At 34.1% G+C, this 20,596-nt stretch overlaps 1 long non-coding RNA gene across 2 annotated transcripts; it reads right to left on the bottom strand.

Annotated features, from left to right (window-relative positions):
* Positions 1-1,798: 1,798 nt before the first annotated feature.
* Positions 1,799-12,473, bottom strand: LOC107698900 (uncharacterized). 2 transcript variants are annotated; one of them, XR_001635394.1, is made up of 3 exons: positions 12,180-12,473; positions 2,779-2,893; positions 1,799-1,850 (listed from the first exon to the last, which is right to left on the bottom strand). It is a non-coding gene; the product is annotated as an uncharacterized LOC107698900 (long non-coding RNA). The 2 variants fall into 2 exon arrangements; XR_001635393.1 differs by having other exon boundaries at positions 12,207-12,473.
* Between the last annotated feature and the right edge of the window lie 8,123 nt (positions 12,474-20,596).

The raw sequence follows: 20,596 nt of genomic DNA, 5'->3' as shown, positions 1-20,596 counted from the left end.
AAATGGTAGCGCAGTTATAGCAATTTTTATGTTTTTTCCTCTTATTGTGCCACCAAGTGGCCAAGCTCCGTGATTTTTATTTGTTTTTTTCCATGTGACCTCAGATTGAGCTCTTACATAAGTGTTCTGAGTTTGACGAAGATATCTCATTCGGCATTTTACTAAAAGTGGCCCTGCTCCTTTATAACTTTTTGCCACCCCTTTGTGACGGTGAGTCAAAAGTTTAACTTTTTTTTTGATAATTATTGATATTCACTCTCCAGAGAATCTTTCTGCACTGGTTTGGTTCCGATCGGATGAAAAACCTAGGACTAGTTCGCAAAAGTAGGTTTTTCAAAAAATTCGAAATACGACATAAGACGCTTGACTGACGGTTTAGGAGTTATCGTTTTCGTACTTTCGATCGCTGTAGCGCCCCCGTCAGGCCGATTGGGGCGAGCTTTGGTCACATTGTAGGCGATGTGAGTACTACCATCCCTCCAAGTTTCAAGTCTCTACGACTTACGGTTTGGTCTGCACGGTCCGTTTTACGTGGAGATCGCTGATTCGTGACCATTCTTACAATTACAATAGGGTTTCAGTGCTACACGCTTGAACCCCTAAACAACACACAAACAACGATAGATGAAGTAAGAAGTAATTAAACTAAAAGTTAATAAGTGACTTTCTACAAGGACTTTGAATCAATTCCTTCATGCTGAGTCATTCTCTTACAGTTAATGTTCAAGCATAACTATTTAATGAATACATTTTTGTCAGGGCAGTTTCGATGTGTGTGACTAAACACACTGAGATACCCTGCAGACATGAGCCTCAAATCCATGAGATTCCCAGGAAATGAAAAGGAGAATTAAGTGTTATTTTAACATTTTCATCATCCACCTTCAGCATTTCATCACATACTGACAAAAAAACGGCTTTAATTGTGTGCGTCTCCATCATTCATAGTCTCTAAATGTTCACAGATGAGTTATATGAGTTATATGTTTCATAGTTGATCTGTCTGTTCCTCATAAACGTCACAGCAATATTTGGAAGATGCAGAGAAGTGAAACTAAGCAAAAATACGTTTGCGCTCTCCAAACTGCCATTTTATTAGTCATGCCATTAACAGACGTGGTTTTTCAGTTTCAGAACATTTGTTTGTTCGATTGACAAAGACTGCTAAGACTAAACACACAGAAAAAGCGGTTCATCTCGACCAACGAGACCTAATTAAGAACACTGTCTCAAAAAAAAAAATACAAAGAGCTGTAGAACTGGTTTTTGGAACATAGTAGCAGGGTTAATTCAGTTTAACTCTAACCAGCCTGGTAAAGATGCTTAACCAGGGGAAACTACATCGATGAGGTCTAGACCAGCCTGGATCAGAAACTGGATTTTGGATCGAACTGAATGAAAGCCTTACATTCTGCCAAATTAGACATTTCCACATATTCGGAAATGTTGTGCAATCCAGTGCATGTCATCATTTCCCGCATCAGCTTTTCACCTCCTTATTCTGACAAACACACTTTTGACAAACTAGCTGTAAAACAAACTCGTATATGTACATACACAGCACTCTCATTATATACAGAATACATAACCAAAACAAACTGGATTTATAAAGTCCTGACTGCTTTCAGTCTTTCTAAAGAGACCAAATTCACAGTTTAGGAGAACATTGTGATTAGAAAGCATCCCAGATGACAGAGTCCAAGAAGCTGAGTGAAAAAGCCAGATATGAGCATATGAAGTAGTTTATTGTTTTGTTTATTGAGTTTACTGAATAATCTTAGCTTTCTTCTTTCATTCTCTTCTCTTCTCTTTCTTTGTCTTTCCACAACATTGTCAGTAATTTGTATTTTCTATTGAATGAAATAAAAATAAATTATTATATGATTACACAACATAATAAAATTAAAATAATTGATAAAATAATTATAAATGAATGAATGCATTAAAAAGTAATAATATAAAACACAGAAAATAATGTTCTCAAAACGTTAGCACAAAAGTGGTATAGAGTCATTAATTATTGACTTTATTGATTTTAAGGTATATTGTTAATGCACTCAATCAATCAATCAATAAAAAAAACTAATGATAAATAAATAAAAATGTAAGATTTTAAAGAACTGCATATAACATTTTTGTCCCTTTAAACAAATAAATAAATGCATTACAAAAAAAGATTAATATTTGCACATTTTTGCAAATATCTGTCAGTCATACATAAATGAAACCGGTCAGATTTCCATAATCATGCTATAATAAACATTAAATAAATTGTAAAATAACAATAACCATCTTTATATATTTATCATCAATAAATAGTTTCTAACTAAATGGATATTGCTTGTTCCGCAACTAGGCATATTTTAATCATGTTCATACTTTTAACCCAATAAATGTAATTGTTTTCACAATTAACAGATCTATGCTGATTCTAATCTGAATAAATGCATTTTGAAAATATGCTTATTAAATAAAATCAAATAAATGCAAATAGTTAATAATAGACTACACTGTTATTTTTAAATGCAGAAATCTGGCCTGGTTGACCGACAAATATGCATGAAATTAAGTTTATTAGTTTATGTTAAAACTGCCCAAATAATTTAAATTTTATATGCAATTCAAATATATCAATCTTATATTTAGGTGTGAGTCTGAGTCATATTCACTGATAAGGAGTGTGTTTATCAGACTCTGATATTATGATAAACAAACTAATATTATTGACTAATAAAAAATGGTTTTAATATTTCATCCAGTATATTAATTAAGAAATACCTGATGAGATGATGAAAATGTGGATAACAGGGTTGATGTGTGTGTGAAATACATCCATTGACCGCTGGGTGTCAGTGTTGCTCCATCAGTGTGAAACTTCCAACAGCGTCATATTCTGTGAATTTAAAAAGAGAAATAAACCTCAGAAAGCAGCAGATGACCAATAAGATGTACTGATACCACTCGAGAATTTTTTTTTCTGCTGGAATGTCATTTCCACCGAATCTCCAATTATGCATTTTGCTTGATAACTCTGCATGGTGCAAACGACACATTTTTGGATTAAAAAAAATGGAATAGAATGATTTCACAGCTGGCATTTTACTGTCTTAAAACATCATATATCTTAAATACTATTTTCACAGTTTTTGCATATTTTTAGTTTTAATAAAAATAAACCCTTGGGTATAAATGAGCCTGTAAGATACCCATTAATGCAACCACATGATTAATGTATGTGAGAACTAAAGCTACTTTTATCTGCATTACTGACTTTTTCTTGAATTAGATCCTCAGTCAAGAAGCTGTGTGACACCTGTAGAGATCTGACTGCCAGCATTCACATTAATCTCAATAGCAGCTGCTGAAGAACACGAGAAAGTCTCATGGGCATTCAGTTCTGGTGCTGGCTTGTTTTCAGTTTCCAGCTGTAAATGTCATGTGACTGGCAGCTTGCTTTCACTACAGGATAAAAACTGAAAAAGGTAATTACGACTTCTTATCTCACGATTTGGCCCTTTTTTAGAATTGTGAGATGTAAAGTCAGAACTGCAAGATATAAAATTAGAATTGTTGAAATTGTGTTGAAATGTTGGAATTGTGAGATATAAAGTTGGAATTGCAAGGTATAAATTTGAGAATTGTGAGATGTAAAGTCGAAATTGAGAGATGTAAAGTTCAAATTGTGAGATATGAAGTCGGAATTTCAAGGTATATAGTTGGAATTGCAATATATAAAGTCGGAAATTGTGAGATGTAAAGTCAGAATTGTGACATGTAAAGTCGGAATTGTGAGATATGAAGTCGGAATTTCAAGGTATATAGTTGGAATTGCAATATATAAAGTCGGAAATTGTGAGATGTAAAGTCAGAATTGTGACATGTAAAGTCGGAATTGTGATGTAAAGTCTGAATTGTGAGATATGAAGTCGCAATTGCAAGATATAAAGTCGGAATTGTGAGATATGAAGTTGCAATTGCAAGATATAAAGTCGGAATTGTGATGTAAAGTCGGAATTGTGAGATATGAAGTCGGAATTATGAGATATGAAGTTGCAATTGCAAGATATAAAGTCGGAATTGTGATGTAAAGTCTGAATTGTGATGTAAAGTCGGAATTGTGAGATATGAAGTCAGAATTGCAAGACATAAAGTCGGAATTGTTGAAATTGTGTCAGAATTATGTTGAAATGTTGGAATTGTGAGATATAAAGTTGGAATTGCAAGGTATAAATTCGAGAATTGTGAGATGTAAAGTCGAAATTGTGAGATATGAAGTCGGAATTTCAAGGTATATAGTTGGAATTGCAAGATATAAACTCGGAAATTGTGAGATGTAAAGTCAGAATTGTGACATGTAAAGTCGGAATTGTGATGTAAAGTCTGAATTGTGAGATATGAAGTCGGAATTGTGAGATATGAAGTCGCAATTGCAAGATATAAAGTCGGAATTGTGAGATATGAAGTTGCAATTGCAAGATATAAAGTCGGAATTGTGATATGAAGTCGGAATTGTGAGATATGAAGTCGCAATTGTGAGATATAAAGTCGGAATTGTGAGATGTAAAGTCGGAATTGTGATGTAAAGTCGGAATTGTGATATATGAAGTCAGAATTGTTGAAATTGTGTCAGAAATGTGTTGAAATGTTGGAATTGTGAGATATAAAGTTGGAATTGCAAGGTATAAATTTGAGAATTGTGAGATGTAAAGTCGAAATTGAGAGATGTAAAGTTCAAATTGTGAGATATGAAGTCGGAATTTCAAGGTATATAGTTGGAATTGCAAGATATAAAGTCGGAAATTGTGAGATGTAAAGTCAGCATTGTGACATGTAAAGTCGGAATTGTGAGATGTAAAGTCTAAATTGTGAGATATGAAGTCGGAATTGCAAGGCATAAAGTTGGAATTGCAAGGTATAAATTCGGAATTGTGAGATGTAAAGTCCAAATTGTGAGATATGAAGTCGGAATTGCAAGTTATAAAGTCGGAATTGTGAGATATGAAGTTAGATTTGCGTGACGTAAAGTTGGAATTGTGAGAAGTAAAGAAAGAATTGTGAGATGTAAAGTTGGAATTGTGAGAAGTCAGAACTGCAAGATATGAAGTCAGAATTGTGAGATATAAAATTGTAATTGTGAGTTTTAAACTCGGAATTGCAAGATATAAAGTTGGAATTGTGGAATTTTAAACTCGGAATTGCAAGATATAAAGTCAGTATTGTGAGATATAAAGTCAGAATTGTGAGATTATTATTATTAACCTTTATTTAACCAGGCAAGTCACTTAAAAACATGTTCTAATTTTCAACAACAATCTGGCAGAAGTATTAAAATCTCCTGGAGGACATACAAACAATTTCAAATTGTAAGATATAAAGTCAGAATCGTGAGATATAAAGTCGGAAATGTGAGATTGAATGTATGTTTGCATGTCCTCCAGGAGATTTTAATTCTTCTGCCAGGTTGTTGAAAATTATACACACACAACAGCAAAAAATAAAATAAAACAAAACAGGATATAAATCAAGATGCAGACACATTTCCAAGATATATAAACAGCATTTCTATGTAGTTTCCACCATTGTCATTTCCTTCGCATAATGCTATTCATGCAATAATAATAATGTGAGATAGTGTAAATTGACACTGGTGGGAATTTCATTACTTCCAGGAAAAAAATGACAGATTTCTCCTGTGGTGCATGATTATGTTCACAGAGAATGAGAGGTTGAAATGTAAAAACACTTGTATTTGAAACACTCCATCATTAAATGGGAGGTTTGATCCGTTACTGATGCATTGAGTCTGGATGACTGTAATCACTCAGATAACCAGGCATTGATGACAGGTGCGTGATCTTCACCCTACGCTCCTGATGCGGATCAACCCGTCCAGAAATCCCCTGTTCCTTCCCAACTGGAGATCCGTGGGTGACTCAGGGTTGAGGAAAATCTGCCAAATGTCAAGGGTTGACGTCTAAATTGGTACAGAGGCCCAGGTCTGCGGGGGCTGAGAAATGCAGCGGAGAAAATGACATTTGAAGCCCAAACTAGGAGGCAGTCATCTGTGCAGACAGCCTTCATCGGCTCCATCGTGAGCTAATGGCCACCTGTCTGCCTGCCTGCAGCGAGAAGGGATCGTGAGACTGTAAATAGACTCTTCAGACAAACATCAACCCCAAACTTACCTGTGAACGTCCTCTTTAACTCAAACTAACAACCCAAATCACAGCTTAACCATACCTGGACATACAGTACTGTGCTGGGCAAAACTGCACTATAATGTTGTGCGTAATGATTTTCCACATTCTAGTGATCAGTCACATATGGACAGTGTTGGGGGTAATGCATTACAAGTAACGCGCGTTACGTAATCAGATTACTTTTTTCGAGTAACTAGTAAAGTAACGCATTACTTTTTAATTTAGAAGAAAATATCTGAGTTACGTTTTCAAATAAGTAACGCCAGTTACTTTTATTTCCCATTTATTGATTGAAAGCTCTCCTGTCCCCATGTTGAGAGAAATCGGGAGTAAGATGTTACTTTAGTTCTAGAATAAATGTGAACATGCATTAATTCATCTCACTCACTCACAAAAAAAAAATCAGATTTAGTTTTCCTCAAAATGAATAAAAACAGTTAAACGCAACTCAGAATATGACTCAAAGCTGCAATAATTAAATATGTTAAATAATACAAATATCCTTTATGTATTTAATCCCATTTTATTAACCAATTTGCTGCTGACCTTCAGTGATCCAATTCAATCATACTAATAAGAAAAAATTACACAAGATAAACTAACATTTCTTCTTCTTTGTTTATTGCCTGAAGAGTGTTGAACTTTCTTCTTCTGTGTTCTTCTGTACAGACGTGAATTTACATTTCCTTCAGCCTCAGGCTTTTGGTGTGAAAGGGCTTTTATATTTGCCAAAAATAAAACTTTTTATATTAAAAGCAAACAAGCAAGCACTGCCCAGATTTAAAAAGTAACGCAAAAGTAACGTAACGCATTACTTTCAGTAAAAAGTAAAAAAGTAACATAATTAGTTACTTTTTTAGGAAGTAACAATATTGTAATGCATTACTTTTAAAAGTAACTTTCTCCAACACTGCATATGGAAGCCTGTTTCTGCTTATATACAAAAACAAAAACGATAATTGCAACTTTTTATCTTACAATTCGGACTTTTCTTTCCCGCAATTCTGAAATTTCTAGTTTAAAAAAAGTCTTGAGTTCATATCTCACAATTCTAAGTTTATGTCACATATTATTTTCTGAGTTTATATCACACTATCTTTATATCTTGCGATTCTGTTTTTTGGTTTCTTCCATGGAATACTAAAAAAAGGTAGTTGTAACTTATTATTTTGCAACAATGAGTTTTTCCTCACAATAAATGAGGAAAGTTTGTATAAACAAGTTTATATCTCGCAATTCTTACTTTATAATATCTTACAATTCTTACTTCAAATTTTGGAATTATGCGTTTCTTTTTTCTCAATTGCAAGTTTACAGCTCGCAATTCTGACTTTATAATATCTCATAATTCTGACTGTATATCTCAATTTTTGAGTTTATATCTCACAATTCTGAGCATTATTTCTCACAATTGCAAGTTTACAGCTCACAATTCTGACTTTATAATATCTCATAATTCTGACTTTATATCTCAATTTTTGAGTTTATATCTCACAATTCTGAGTATTATGTCTCACAATTGCAAGTTTACAGCTCACAATTCTGACTTAATATCCCACAATTCTGACTTTATATTTTTGGAATTATGCGTTTCTTTTTTCACAATTGCAAGTTTGCAGCTCACAATTCTGACTATACATATCTCGATTTTTGAGTTTATATCTCACTGAGTAATTCTGAGTATTATTTCTCACAATTACAAGTTTCTATAATTCTGACTTTATATCTTGCAATCCTGAGTTTATATCTCGAAATTCTGTGTTTATACTTTGGAGTTTTTTCCCCCCTCACAATTGCAATTCTTACTTTATAATATCTCGCAATTCTGACTTTATATTGTGGCATTATGAGTTTCTTTTTTCACAATTTAAAGTTTACAGCTCACAATGTCGACTTTATATCGTGAGTATTTTTCTCACAATTACAAGTTTACATCTCACAGTTCTGACTTTATAATATCTTGCAATACTGATTTTATATCTCACAATTCTGATTTTTTTTTCTCACAATTGCAAGTTTATGTCTCACAATTCTGACTTTTTAATTAGGGGTGTGCGATGTTGACCAAAAATAATATCTCTATATTTTCTGTGATTTTATCGATTACGATAATTAGACGGTATTTTGCTGAGTGTGTTATTGTGCTGGTATCTTGAACTGACTCCTAAAGTTTTTGATATTCTTCATATTCTTATGGGCAGTTTTACCTTTTATAAAGCCATTTTCTTTCTGAGAGTGTCCATTATCTTTTGAGTCAAATTCTTAAATTTAATAAGTGAATTAGATAATGCAGAGGAAACACAGAAGCTGCATCTGAAGTGGCATTTAGATGTGTTTACACACAGTTTAATGCAGGACATGAATGCATTTAACCTGCAGTTACAAATGCATAAATAATGTTTTGATATATTAAACATAAAACGTTGAATACTGATATTTGAAATTATTTAAATAATAAAAAGACACTGCGACACACACCGTCATGTTGCTCAGACACACAAAACTGTGCTGTGGCTTTGTTTGGAATTATTTTTGTTGGTGAAATAAGAGGAAAAACAGCCAAAATGGTGTCTAAAACGTAAGTATCTTAATTAACTTCTTGTTTATTGAACTGTCGTAAAAAAAAAAACAATATCACATTTGTAATCATGGTAATTTTTGGAGAAAAAAACGGCACTCTTTGTGTGAAATTGATTAACTGATCACTCTGTAGGGCTGTTTTGAATGGTTTTTGCAAAATACTCGATAATGTCAAATCGCACATCGTTAAAACAACAATTACGATATTATCGCAGACGATATGTATCGCACACCCCTACTTCTTATCTTGCAATTCTAACTTTTTTATCTTGCGATTCTGACTTTATATTTCGGAATTATTAGCTTTTTTCACAATTGCAAGTTTACAGCTTAGAATTTTGACTTTATATCTTGCAAATTCATCTTTGAAAATACTAAAAAGGATGGTATGCCTGCTGAAAAAAAACAGCCTATGGAACAGATCTGCTGGTCTCAGCTGGTTTAGCCATATCTGAGCCTGATCAGAGGACGCAAAACCCTCTAAAACCATCAAACCACGCCAGTATAACCAGCTTGATTGGGAGCCCAGCTAACAACTTTACTCTGGTTTAAACTGTTTTATTCAGCAAGGCTCTGAGAAGAGTACTGATGATCACTCTAACAGTTACGTATACAGCCACGAGAGTGGAGTTACACACGTCAAAATCATTGAAAAGGCTTGTGTGTTCATTGAAAAGCGTCCATGCTGTGAACAAACAGTGAATCAGACACACACTGACCACTTTTCTCTAGTCTGTTCTTCAAAATATAATCATATGAGTTGAGCTGAAGTGCACTTCTAAGCAATGACATTTTCTGTCAAATGTCAACCAGAGACGTCTCACAGGTCACTCGCCAAAGCAGATGCTGGCAGAATAACAAAATGACCTGCTACTGCGCAAAAACTGCAGGAGAGAGTTCATCTCATATTCCTGACATTCATTATTCCCTGACATGATGTTCTTAATGCATCAAATGCTTGAAATGCTCACCTGATAACCCGGCTTGACATAAAGAACATAAATTATTGTGTGGACTGGGTCCTAAGATCTGAGGACAAAGACTGCAGATTAGAAGAGAGAAAACTGTTTTCATGCTCTTAAGAGGCTGCAAAAGAAAAACAGTCACTGGTCAATGAAACATTTGTGATTATTACATTAATTTTGAATGACCGTCAATGGAGAAAGATGCTCTTTCACAGCATAATGGAGCAATTATGAGAGTCAACCCAACTAACTAACTAACACATGACCATCATCCTGGGTTAAAAATGTCTGAAATCATATATATTAGTGATGCACTAAAATTATTTTCTTACTGAAACTGAAACTAGAGTTTTCATTTAGCAGAACATTTTAAATGTATAACATTTAATAATCAAATAGGCAACGCCTAAATAAAAACTTGCATATAAACATTTAAATTGCACAGTTTAATAAATATGTTTCGACTCCAAATTTGTGTTGAAATAATAAAAAAAGAAGGAAGAAAAAAAAAACAGGCAGATTTATTTACACATATTAAATAAGACATGACTAATAGGTTAAGTAAAATAATAATAATAATAATAATAATAATAATAATAATAATTCAATACATAATAATAATAATAATAATTATATATATATATATATATATATATATATATTGCTAGTAAATTTCACAAATAATTGCAAAGAAACAGCATGTGACACATTGAATTAAACGTGAAATTTTTTTACACCTACTGGAATTTTTATGTCAAGTCAGCTTTATCAGAACGTTCTTCACAATACAACACCCCACTCAGCAAAGCAAAGGAGACTGAAGCAAGGAAAAACTGCAGCTGTCCTGATAATTGAGATTCTCCCAGCAGTTTATTCCTCAAGACAAGCCAAACAACAGCATTTGAGATCTATTTTCCTCCACAAACACCCTCCAGTGCATCTTGCGCTCAAGTGTTTATTATGTTGGAGCGTTTGGACCTCAGAGAGACGCTCATGTTCAAGCCGACTGGCAACAGATTCTCACGGATGGAGTGCTCGTCTCCAGATCTACTGCTCATTTCTATGCAAAACATCTCCACAAGCTTCCAAACTGTGCGACGGACCACAATTACGCTGGAACACAAAGTGGGCAAAAATACAAGCAAGTGATTGATGTTTGATGATTAGCTGATGTAGTGATAGAGACTGTACGGAACATACTTTGGTTTTATTAATGCAAATTAATCAAGTTACAAATGCATGCATATGAGAAAAAACACAGCCCTCTTGATTGTTTCTCATAAGCGTTAATGAGATTAAAAGGAAAGCAAATTGAGACTTTTACTGGAGTCCTCTGATGTTTCTTTTAAGAACTATATTTAATAGTTTAAGCAAACGTTTCCGTTAAGTTCTGAAAGTGTCATTTTTTAATCTTCTTTTAAATGTTTAAAAAAAATTCTAGGTTTTGTGACTGTTAAGGGAACGTCCCATTGTATCATTTTGTAAACATTATGAGAATGTTACTTTTGAATGTTCTCTGAATGTTCCAAAAAAAACAAGTAAAAAGCTTCAGATGAGCATTCAAATAAAACGTTTCAGAAAAAAAGTTTGTAACATTTTGAGAACATTACTATAGACCAGATAACTTTCAATAATCATTATATTAACTCTAACATTTTTTCAGCTCTGAGAGAACCGTGCCAGAACGTTCCCTGTTTGCTGGGATGTGTCTCCTTCTGAGTTTGAGATCTCAACGATTGCCTCAAACTGTGCTCAGATTTGCTCAAGATGCCAACGTCTGCAAAAGTCGGAGATCTCAGTATGAACTCAAACTTCTTTTAAGATCAAATGATCTGAGCTGTTATTCACATTCATTTTTTAGCTCTATACCAATTATTGACTCGTTTTAGGTTTGTTTTTATTCCTCCTGAAGAATTTTAGGAGAACACCCAAGACTTACTGAATTCCTCTGAGCTACAAATGAGCAACATCTGTTGCAATGTTGTTGGCAGGGATTGTGTGTTTTTTTTAATGTTACGACTCGTTTCAGAACGTTCAAAGAACATTCAAAAATAACGTTCCCTTAATGTCCGCAAAAAAAACAATAAAACAGAATGTTTTCGTAACACCAAGAAAATAATATTTTTAAAAATAGATCATTCAGAGAACATAACATTTTCATAACCTAAAGGGAACGTTAGAAAAACCTTTTTTTAGCGTATTTTTGTTGCCAAAAAACACGACAGTGTGCATTCTGACAAAATAAACATTTGCAAGCATATAACATAAAACACAAACATTTCACTAGAACTTAGACCATGTTTTACCAGTGAGGCTTGTTTAGTTATTTTTTAGAAGTGTTTAGCGTTTTTGGTAGGCCTATACATTAAGAAAAACAGAAACACCATATAATCTAGAATCTCACACATAGCAGCATACAACAAAACACACTGACCCTGGCCTGGAGGAAGAGATTCCTTACATGTATCGGGATGATGAACGGCTGTGAGGCCGGAACGCTTCCTCTGGAGGGGATAGAGATGCCAGAGTAATGGAAGACCGCGGCCAGAGCTTCTCCCTCAGGCTAATGGGCCAGAAAGCCACAGTCTCATTTTTAACAGACCTTTTGTCGCCTCGCTTCGGGCTCCTTGAGGAAACAAATAATGACTCCTCGGCTCACCCTAACGATCCACATCAACGGATCTGGAACGTTCCTTCACGTGTAAAGCTGATCCGCACGAACGGCTCGTGACTGATTCATGAGGTTCAAACTGTGGCGTTTAGAGCGCTGATGTGCATGAACAAAGGATGAAAAACGTTCACGTTAAAGATGATTCGCAGCTTATTCACATTTATGGGAAGTTACACTGCGAGCAGCTTGATACGGAACTGGTGTGAAGTTTAGTTTGAATAAATCTGCAAGCAGAACACACACAAACACACACGTTTGTTTCTGTGAATTGTAGGGACTTTCCATAGACTACTTTTACATTTATACTGACCAAACGATATTTTCTATCCCCTAACCCTAAACCTAGCCCTTACAGGAAACCTGTCAGCATTCTTATACTTTCAGATAAACATCATTTACTATTTTTAATCATTTTTCCCTTATGAGTACCGCAGGCCAGTCCCCACAATGTCAAAAATTTCAGGTTTTACTATCCTTATTACTTATTACTATACTAGCACACACACACACACACACACACACACACACACTTGAATCCTCCAGCGTTTGGTTGGTGTGCGGTCGTCTTCATGACCCTCATTCAACATGCACTTCTGTGCAGAACTTCAAAAAGATAAAGGGGAGAAGTACCATGGCGCCTGCGGCAGAAACCAGCCCAACATCCTGCATAAATTCCCTTTGATGTGCAACTCTGATCAGAACCAGATACTAATCCTGCAGCCGGCCCACTCTCCGTTTGCTACTGATTATGTAATAAATAACGAACTGCCACTGAGATGAATGGGAACGCTAACGGACGGATTACTGATTGAGTTTAGTCCCAGCTAACAGGGAACGTTCCCACAACTTCCACTAATGTTTTTTTTTTTTAAGTTATATAAATGGTAAGACAAAATAACCCGATCTCATGAAAGTACATTTCAGTGGCACGGTTTTCGGTTTCTATTAGGCGTACTATTTATACGCAAAATGGACTTTGGCGTGCATATGATACGCAATTGGTAGGTTTAGGGTTTTGGGGTAGATGCGTATTATATGTACGCCAACATAGTGGCTATCATATGCATGCAAAAACTGCGTATTGTATGCGCGTCAAACACGTACGTATCGTATGCACGCTAAAGTCAGTTTCTGTGTATAAGTAGCACGTAAAAAAAAAATCATGCTATTGATACGCATTTTCATGCAAAATGTCCTTTTGATGTTATTTGCACTTGATGAACGTAACAAGATTTTTTTTTTTTGTAACCTTTAAATCACATTCTAATCACGACAAGAAACATTGGACATTTTAACGTTCTTAAAATGTTACAAATAAACATCCAATAAGGTTATATTTTGGGTGAAAAATTAGTAGAACGTTGTAAGAAACATTTTAGGAAAATGAAAACAAAACAAAAAAAAGACATTTAAACATTCTTATAATATTAGAAATAAACATTCAATAGTGCTATATTTTGGGTGAAAATAAAGTTAGTAGAACATTGTTAGAAATGTTTTTGTAACCTGTTAATAACATTTAAATCACGACAAGAACCATTTCTATTGCTTGTTTATTCATTTAATTTATTTATTTTGTATAAAGCAGCCTCTCAGTGACTTACATTTTTGTTGTCTATGATAAAGCCTTAATATTACGAAAATACCACAGCTAACAAAAATATGATGTTCTAAAAACATTCTAATAATGTTTTCATTCAGTTAATTTTTCAGGTTTCAGAATTTTCGTTTTTGGATGAACTACCCCTTTAAGTAATGAAGTATAAATTAGAATAAAATGTGGAAACAGAAAAATACATCGAAATGAAATTAAATCAATCAATCAAATTACGGTAACAGGCAACTGTGTTGGCAAAAGTTTCACATTGACTCACACTGATTTCAGCAACTCTGAGTTTCCAGCTTGTACTGTAAACTCAACTTTGCTTGGTCATTCCTGCGGTCGGACCTCATAAATTCAATATTTCGGACTCCACACCAGTCTGCATCAGTATTCATTAAAACAGAAGCTTCTTTTCGACACCTTCACAGCGAGTCAGGAACCCGTCGAGTAATTTTGCTTAACTTATTCCTGCTTACCAGACTTCCATCTATTCTCTTTTAATGAAAGCACCCAAATATTATTGCCTCGGCGTCTGTGATTATCCGACTGTGTCAAGCTCCGTGATAGATATCTAATGATCAGTGAGTATAATCTTCACAGAGCTGCTGTTATCTTGGTTCACTTCACGTCACCGCGCACATTATACTGCCGGTTTGCAACACAAATCTTTCAGGATTCTAGGCTAATGGGGCATCTGGGATATTACAAACCAGCAGACATACAGTCATCATCTCCGTCAGTCATGCAAAGCTCCACAGGTGATGGAAAATCCAATCAGGCTCTCGACAGCGATATAAGAGGCATCTGTGAAATGAATAAGGTCAAAATGCAGTTCCTGTGGGAGATCTCTTATTAATCGTAATGAAAGTTCAAGCCCTGTGTCTAATATGGTTAAGCAGCCAGCGTCTTTTTTACGTGTATATCATTCATCGTTCGTTTAAGACGCCAGTGGCCTACTATTAATAATCATCAACAAGTGTTTAAAGTGATTTCAGAGTAATGCGGTTAGTTACCGGTATCCCTGTGTTAACGTAGTGGTCATTTTCCTTCCATTTCTGTTAAAAACAAACAAAATATGTCAGTAAATATGTTAATAGATTTAAACTATACATGGTATGAAATAAATAATTTAAATATATTACTTTTTTACTAGAGCAGCCTTTTAAAATCTGGTGATAAATCTGTTATTATGCAATATTATCACCAAATATTGGATTCAATCTTTTTATCACCTTTTTTCTTCTTCTTTCAATTAGCACACGTTTTGTATTTCTTTTTGAACTGACTGAACACAGGTCTCACTGATCTGAGCTTATGCACCTCAGTTTTTAAATGAAAAAGCAGGTAAGTTTGGCAGTATTATTTATTGATTGATTGATTGATTTAAAAATCACTATTTGTGGGTAATTTTGTCAATTCTCAGTTTTTGGGTTAAAAAAATGCACTATTTGTGGATAATTTTGGCAATTCTTGGTTTTTGGATAAAAAAAAATCACTATTTGTGGATAATTTTGGCAATTCTTGGTTTTTGGGTAAAAAAAATGCACTATTTGTGGATAATTTGGGCAATTCTTGGTTTTTGGGTAAAAAAATCACTATTTGTGGATAATTTTGTCAATTCTTGGTTTTTGGATTAAAAAAAAAACTATTTGTGGATAATTTTGGCAATTCTTGGTTTTTGGATAAAAAAAATAACTATTTGTGGATAATTTTGGCAATTGTTGGTTTTTGGATTAAAAAAAATGCACTATTTGCGGATAATTTTGGCAATTCTTGGTTTTTGGGTAAAAAAAATCACTATTTGTGGATAATTTTGGCAACTCTTGGTTTTTGGATAAAACAAAATCACTATTTGTGGATCATTTTGGCAATTCTTGGTTTTTAGATTAAAAAAAATGTACTATTTGTGGATAATTTTGGCAACTCTTGGTTTTTGGATAAAACAAAATCACTATTTGTGGATCATTTTGGCAATTCTTGGTTTTTAGATTAAAAAAAATGTACTATTTGTGGATAATTTTGGCAACTCTTGGTTTTTGGATAAAACAAAATCACTATTTGTGGATCATTTTGGCAATTCTTGGTTTTTAGATTAAAAAAAATGTACTATTTGTGGATAATTTTGGCAACTCTTGGTTTTTGGATAAAACAAAATCACTATTTGTGGATCATTTTGGCAATTCTTGGTTTTTAGATTAAAAAAAATGTACTATTTGTGGATAATTTTGGCAACTCTTGGTTTTTGGATAAAACAAAATCACTATTTGTGGATCATTTTGGCAATTCTTGGTTTTTAGATTAAAAAAAATGTACTATTTGTGGATAATTTTGGCAACTCTTGGTTTTTGGATAAAACAAAATCACTATTTGTGGATCATTTTGGCAATTCTTGGTTTTTGGATAAAACAAAATCAATATTTGTGGATAATTTTCGCAATTCTAGGTTTTTGGATAAAAAAAAAATCACTATTTGTGGATCATTTTGGCAATTCTTGGTTTTTGGATAAAAAAAAATCACTATTTGTGGATAATTTTGGCAATTCTTGGTTTTTGGATAAAAAAATACTATTTGTGGATAATTTTGGCAATTTTTGGTTTTTGGATAAAAAAAAATATGCACTATTTGTGGATAATTTTGGCAATTCTTTGGTTTTGGATAAAAAAAAATCACTATTTGTGGATAATTTTGGCAATTCTTGGTTTTTGGATAAAAAAAAATGCACTATTTGTGGATAATTTTGGCAATTCTCAGTTTTTGGGTTAACTGAAAGAAAACAAGTTGACAAAAAGATTGAATCTAATATTTGGTAATAATATAGCATAATGAGAAATTTATAAGCAATGTTTTTGTAGGTCATTTTTGATCAGGAACACCACAAGTATAACAAGGTGGGGGAAAAGTACAAAACTTATAAACTGGAACTTTTTTATACCCTGTCTTGTACAATGTGATAACAAGGTCAAGGTCAAAATAACTGAACACAACATGATGGTTAAATAAGGTTTAGGGTGAACTAGGTGGTTTCCGAACCTGACCAGGCTCGTTTTAAGCCAGTTTAATCCAGTTTCTGGTCCTCTAAGGTCAGCCAACATCTAAACATTTCTTTAGATGATTAAAATGTTCTTCACACTTAGAAAACAATATATTTATTTCACTCATAAATAACTAAATAAAAAAGGCTCCATGAAGAAACGTTAACATCCATGGAATGTTTCCATTGCACAAAAGGTGCTTTATAGTGGTTCTTTAGAATAGATTATTAAAATGTTATTCGCACAAAGAAAACATGGTTCATTTAAGAACTGATCAATGAAAGGTTCTTTGGGGAACCAAAAATGTTTTTTTTATTGCATCGCTGCAAAAAAAACTCCCTTCTGGAATCTTTAAAGGCAGCAGATCTGAAGCAATCTGGCTGGGAATCACTGATGCTGTAGTTTAATCAGACTGTGTATATCAGTGAAATTGTTCTGCTGTTTTGGGCAAAACTTTTCAAAACACTTTGTTGTTTTCCTTCACCAAGAGATTATGCAGTAAATTAGTCTGGTGCCTGGAAGCATGCTGATTATCCCCAGCCTCATTTAAAAAAAATGTACTTTTTTCACATCTGAAACACTATTTTGTATCTGTCTTCCATGCAATTCCAATGCATTTCAAGTGAGCAGTCCTGATGCTCTGGCATGATCAAACCGCTCAGTACTCCAGCGGACGATAGTTTCCTTCAATTATCTGTAACATTAAACCAGGTGTGCTAGTATTCAGATCACTGGTATTAACATGATTTTCTTAAACTGTTGCTCCACATGACAATTACTGATCTGAAGAAGAGGATTCGTTTACCGTCCCTCATGGAAGCATTATGAATTGCATCTTCACACATCTAGAATGCACTTGAATGCAGCATGTTTTATGTTTAGATAACATGTTATAGTGGCAAGAAAGTAGCCAATATAACTGTTATGTAGTTTAGGAAATCACTGGGATGGATAACGAGAGCAGAGAGACACTGTGTTCCCAAATAGCAAAGAACGGATCATTCTAGTGCTACAAACTCACTGAATAACATCAAAATAGTTGTTTACTGTTTTTTTAGTGGCATTTGAATGTCAAACTCTACTGGAGGTTACTGGAGAAAGTTGAGCTTGCTGTGTTTCATGCTGCCTACGGTTCAAAAGGTTTGGGTTTAGTAGGATTGTTTTTAAAGAAATTAATACTTTTGTTTATCAAGGATGCATTAAATTGATCAAAAGTGCCAGTAAAGACATCTATTATGTTACAAAAGATTTCTATTTCAAACAAATGCTGTTCTTGTTTTGAACTTTCTATTCATCTGTGAATCATGAAAAATAAAATGCATCAGTTTCCACAAAAATACTCAGCAGCGCAGTTGTTTCCAACATTGATAATAACCAGAAATGCTTCTTAAATCAGCATATTAGAATGATTTCTGAAGATCATGTGACACTGAAGACTGGAGTAATGATGCTGAAAATACAGTTTAATGTATATTCACATAGAAAACAGCTGTTTTAAATTGTAATAATATTTCACAATTTTTACAGTATTTTTGATCACATAAATGCAGCTTTGGTGAGCAGGAGAGACTTTAAGTTTGTTTACACAAATGCAAATAATAATAAACAGCAACCCAAGACCATTTTTGGGCCACATCTGATTAAGTTTAACTTTCTCTGCCTCTTCACGAGCGAGCAGCTGATGTTGGAAAGAGTCCCAGTCACACTGCTGTGGTTCTGAAGCGTACGCTCTGTTTGTCTGCCGTTCCTGTAATTCTCTGAAGACGCTGTACGTTCTGAACAGGCATTACTCGTACCCACCTGTCAGGGCTCTGCGCTGCTTGTGATGTGCAAACTGAATGCTGTCAGAGTAATTCAATCCTCTGAGTTCACATCATCCTCTCCGACAAGAGCTGAGGACTGAGTGAGGTCTAAAGGGTTTACTGCTGGAAAGCCTGGCATAAGAAAATATTTATTTTTAACTGAAACAGATCAATGAACCTTTACACAAAATCTGTTTTTGTTGAGTATTTGATCCATCAGGCTTTTATGGCTCATACAGTCTGATATAGTGAGAATATGGAGGAAAACGCTTATTCAGAGACTCATGAATTTGGTGCAGATGCTGATATTTCTATAATGAAATTCTGAAGCTTGTAATGCAAATCAATGAGATCTTTATAACAGTAGAGCAGACACTGACATGATCTAAATATCAGTGGTCGCTCTATCTCCAGTAATCTGTCTCAGTGAGATGAGATTGAAATGCTCCAAACATATAATGCAGTGATTGAGAGCTGAAGAAATAAAGGCTCCTCAGAAGATGTGAGATGTTCTGGAGGCTTGTGAAGATCATTCCTCCGCTGAGGAACAGTGAAAGTAAAGCTTCTGGAAACAAACGCTCCTCAAAAGATCCTGAGGATCAGATTTGAGACTCTAAAACATGATTGATGGAGAATCAAGTAAAGCTGAGCTGCTTCAGTCCAGTAAGTGTTCATCTGGAAATATGACTTGATAAAAATCAGTCAAGATTTGACAGCAGAAACACATGTGAAGCATTTCTACAAGTACACTAAAAGAGCTTTTACTGGATTAAAGGAGTCTTACACATTAGTTTGCATATTGCTTCATTTTAAACTTCAAGCCTAAAGAAAATCATGACTTTCCAAAGCCCTTGATGCAGAAAATAAACCATTCGAGCATTTCGAGTTTTCATGAAACTCTAAATGTCATGCCTTTTGCATTGGCTTCTGATGCCACATTCAGACTCTTTAACTAAACGTTTAATTTTCCTCCAGACCTCAGCATCTTCTCCTCATTCTCCATGAATAAATTACCTTTCAATTAATATTTTGATTCATAGATTATGATTTAAAAATAAAATAAGAGAAAAGATGTTTTGTGCATAAGAGATGTGGCATTATTTTGACCTTCATCTGATAAGCGTGACATTTAATACGTCAGCTGTTTATTAGAGCCTGACGGAAAACTGTAATATGACTAGTCTTTCACTGTTGCCCTAAATACAGCTCCATAAAGCAGAAGAAACGGTGGAGTTTGATTATGAGAAAAGCAATATCATGACTGAAATAAAAAGTCATTTCTGATGGTTTGAAAGCATAGATTCTCCATCGGAGGATGCATGAGTATTTTATACAATAGTTAAAAAGCTAAAGAACAAATTCGGGATTCTGAACTCTTATGCTTCTGAAGCCGAAGATGGTTGTCTCGTTAGTCTCTCCTGCTCACCAAGGCTGCATTTATTCGGTCAAAAATACAGTAAAAATTTTGAAATATTTTTAAAATTCAAATAACTGTTTTCTATGTGAATATCTGTTAAAGTGTAATTTATTTCTGTGACACAAAGCTGAATTTTCAGCATCATTACTCCAGTCTTCAGTGTCACATGATCTTCAGAAATCATTCTAATATGCTGATTTAAGAAGCATTTCTGATTATTATCAGTGTTGAAAACAGTTGTGCTGCCCAATATTTTTGTGGAAACCATTATACATTGTATTTTTCAGGATTCACAGATGAATAAAAAGTTCAAAAGAACAGCATT

Source organism: Sinocyclocheilus anshuiensis, unplaced genomic scaffold (genome assembly GCF_001515605.1).
Source record: "Sinocyclocheilus anshuiensis isolate Anshui unplaced genomic scaffold, SAMN03320099.WGS_v1.1 scaffold1854, whole genome shotgun sequence".
Taxonomy (NCBI): domain Eukaryota; kingdom Metazoa; phylum Chordata; class Actinopteri; order Cypriniformes; family Cyprinidae; genus Sinocyclocheilus; species Sinocyclocheilus anshuiensis.
This window is presented reverse-complemented; position numbering and strand designations above follow the sequence as displayed.